The following is a 4,341-nucleotide window of genomic DNA, read 5'->3' as shown; positions in this document are numbered from 1 at the left end:
AAGAAAATAAAATGGGATTAAAGAGCTAGAGCCCAAAAATTGGCTTCAACAAAAAAAAAACTAAAATGACATGTTAAAGGAGTTTAACATAAAGAGTATCTTGATTGTTAAAAGTAACATAAAGTCATGATTGAGTAGTTATATTAGAATGGTTTGAAAACAAGAGATAAATGCATGATTATATCTGTAATCGGATACAAAACTTTTGTTTAGGCTACAAAATGAGAGATATTTGGATCATTGGTTTAATGAACTAATAAGTGATTCTTGAGTTGTTAAAGAAACAATAAGATCCATAATGAAGGAATCAAGGTCTCATTGTTATCTAAATGAGTATTTTGATTATGACAATGGAGATTGTCAAGCATATAAATTGACATATTCCCAAGTAATGTGCTTTGAGCTGTCCTAGTAAAGACACAGTTGCTAAGTGAAAGAGTTTGGCATTGGATACGTTTGCAGTTGACTCAAGTGCAAGTGAGAGATTGTTAGAGTATTACCTTGAGCCAATTGAATTGGTCAAGAAATATATATTATCATTTAATGCATACTTAATCGCATAACAATATGTGATAGAGGTTTTCATTCTTATTAGTACAAAAATATGGAGTTATTAAGTACTAATTGGATGAAGCCCATGGAATATAAAAGGTCTTGTGAAAGAATTGTAAACTTGATACAATTATGAGATCTTTATGCATCAAAGCCATGTTCCTAAAATAATTCTTAATCATTGTATTGTCAATATAGGGTATTGACAATGCTCAAAATAAGTACATGTTAACCTCCTTACTTGGAATGGAAGTAATCGTTCTCATATATTGAAGTATATGGGATACTTAAGAATAACATATGGGTGTTTGTTAGAGAATAATATCATTGAACATGACTCACTATGAGAACTCCATTTGATATTTCACTCAAGTGTTTATAGAATATGTTATCATTTTATAGTCATGCAACTAATCATCGAACTTGAGACACTAGGTCATCTTGTATGGAGAATGACATATTTTGATTTCACCTCTATGGATCTGGAGGTGACTAGATACTTAAACAAGGTGTTTTTGGGCATGGCATGAAGCATGTGAAAGTGAATGGGTAGTCAAGAAAGGATTCATCATCCTAAGTGATACGAGGGGATATATCTCATTCATTCTTAATTTAAGATTAACTTATATAAAGTATTTAGTCAAAACATAATGAGTTTGAGGAAAGTTAGTTTCCTAAATTCATAAGGTTAATCATGAATTATAAAAACTAATATGAAATATCATTAGTAGACACTAAGCCATGCTTAATGACAAACCCGAGATATATGATAAAGGGACCGTATTGCATTGAGAGGTTTATCATTAAAAAGCTTTGTCAAATTCTTTAATTGATTCTTTAACATTTGGATGGTCATGATATGTTGCAAGATACTGCTCATGATCTATAAGTATAAATCAATTATTAAATTGATATTTGATTATGATTTATATTTATTACTAAAATGTTAGAAGCCTAATGGGTCACACACATTAAGTAACATGATTGAAATTAAATAAGGATAATGAATTAAGTTGAACTTAATTGAAATTGATTAAAATAAAGTGAGAAATTAATTGAGTTCACGAAGACTTAATTGAATAAAAATATAAATATTGTATTTAGGGTTAAAACTAAGTTTGGCTATATAAATATGTTATATTGGCCAATAAAAATACTGAGCCTCAAGCCATACTACTTAGCCGAAACATAAAAGGAAGAAACAAAAATAGTTTTCTTTTTTTGACAAAAATTTAGTGTTTGGCTAGGCTTTGTTTTGGTCTTTTTGTTAAAAAAAATAACTTGCTAACACAAGTAAAAAAAAATCCTACCTTGAGAATGTCTTATTTTGTAACTGTGTAGATTACTGTTAAAGGTCAAACACTTGAGTGAATTAAGTTTTAACAAATCATAAAGGTGAAAAAGCAAAGATTTCTATTGCAGGGTTTCAAGTTGTCTCTTGCAACAAGCACTTCAGTGTTTTAGGTTTCTTGCTTCATCACAAGTAATCTTAGATTTAGTTGGCTCTTGATTATAATATCTAGAGCCAAATATATAATACTTGAACTTATAAATATTAATAATTAATATGAAATTGTATGAAAAACACAAACAATTAATCCTAAGAGATTCGACTACTTCTTTTTATTAAATGTATGTTTTTATTTTCGTTGTGTTATACTTTTAATCTCTTGAGCAATTTCATACTTGAGCATGAGGCTGAATCATACCATTGCCATGTTGGATAACCATATGAAGTTCACACTACTCAAGATATCTAACGAAAGTAAAGCTAATAACCCTTTGTTTCTCCCTTCTAGGGACAAAAACATCCAGAACTACACCAAATTGATCAAAAGCCTCTTTTATGTTTACCCATGATATCTCAAGCTTCAGATTATCAACAACAACTATATACAGAAATTTTTCCATCTTGCTAACTCTAACTAACCATGAAACGTATTGCCTTGAAGCCCTTGCCTTTGTCGAAATTTAATCATTCCATCTCCACCATACCTACTTGTGAAAAAACTCACTTTCATCACACTAACTATTAACTTAACTATAAAACAATCATTATAGCATCAATATCCATTTCTTAATAAAATATTGACTAGGAACAATTTAAGAATAATATTTTGATGCAGTAAAGATCTCATAATTATGAACTTCACATTTCTTTTTTGCAAAGCATATAACATTTTATGGACTTTATTTTATCTTATAAACATCAATAGTCTTATGAAAATGAAGAACACTTTTTATTAGATACAAATGCTTAATAATATATCTCAATACATCTAATTGATTGGCTTATAAGGTGTCATTATCTCTACCAATTTGATCGATGTTGTTACCTTATTTAGAAAGGTTATGGTTTAAGATTTGAATTTTCCCTCCTTTGACTTTCTTATATGTACTAAAAAAAGGGGTAAATTTGTTATAAGTGACACATTAATCAAGTAACAGAAAAAAAAAAAACATATTAGAACCTTAAGAAAGTTTTAATCAAAATGTGACATGTTATTGATATTGTTCCTTAACATAAAAAATACACACTTTTTTTACATAAAATTATTATTTTCCTTGTTCTAAATTTAACATTCATATTTTCCCTCGAAAGATGCCTCAAAGCTATATTCTTTTTCTCTGATTTTAGAACATTCTAATATTACTTTTACTTTATTTATATATTATAATAATATCTCATGATCTTTTCTTTTTTATTTTTTGATATTAAAACCATTATGCATTTTTTATTAAAAAATAAATTTTAAGATAAATTACATTAAAGTTAAAGATTCATTCTCTTAAAAATATGAATATGCTAAGTCAAACATAAACATGTAATTTGAAAGGAAGAATATATAAAGTTTACTGATATAAAAGCCATATGAAATTACTTCCTCAAATAGTTTTATTAATCCATCTTTTTTTTTTGGAAGATTAAATTTGTCACTTTATTATGGCACAATATTGAATATTATCATTTTGCTTCAATTTGATTCAATTTTTCCATTATGCTTCTAATTTTGCTCAAATGTGGATAAAATGTAATGAAAAATTACACAACGACGTGTATGTTAACTTTGCTACATTGTTGGAGTTGGTAATAAAAAATTATAAAATACTGATGTGTATGTGGCAATAAAAACAAGTGATGTCTGTTATGAATATTTTTGTGAATATCCATTTAATGTTATCTATATCTAGATTTGATGTAAATCAGATTAGATTAGGATTTAATTCATCTAATCTCTAAGTGGTATCTTCATCTTGTAAAGGATTATTTGCCTATAAATAGACCCCCTTAGTTTATTTGTATATACACTTCAATAAGATTTCTTCTCTCTCCTTAAATACCTTATTTCCCTCTAAATACTTTCTCTTATATTTCTCTTATAATTGTTCTTTTATATTTATTTCAAACACGTTATCAGCACGGTTCTCTGATATCTCAAATTTTAGAATTATTATATTTTCATCATCTTCAAGCTTCAAAAAGATTTCACTGATTGAGTTTTTGATTTCTGGTTTTAAAGAAAATCAAGTAAGTGACTTGATATCTCTTTAGGATTTTCATTCTCTTAAAATCAACTTTAATATGAATTTTACTATTGTACATTATATTTTGTCTCTTGATTGGAAAGTGAATTTGCTATTATATAACTATTGATGAAAAACCATGAATGTCCATTCCCTGAAGTGAATGTGACAAATGAGCTACTAATAAAAATTATGAATGTTCATTCCCTGATGTGAATGTGACAAACGAGATACTAATAAAAAATTATAAATTCGTTCATTCCT

The sequence above is a fragment of the Theobroma umbraticum genome, unplaced genomic scaffold (genome assembly GCF_002168275.2).
Source record: "Theobroma umbraticum cultivar Fairchild unplaced genomic scaffold, ASM216827v3 scaffold_56.0, whole genome shotgun sequence".
NCBI classification, from domain to species: Eukaryota; Viridiplantae; Streptophyta; class Magnoliopsida; order Malvales; family Malvaceae; genus Theobroma; species Theobroma umbraticum.
Note: the sequence above shows the minus strand (reverse complement) of the source record.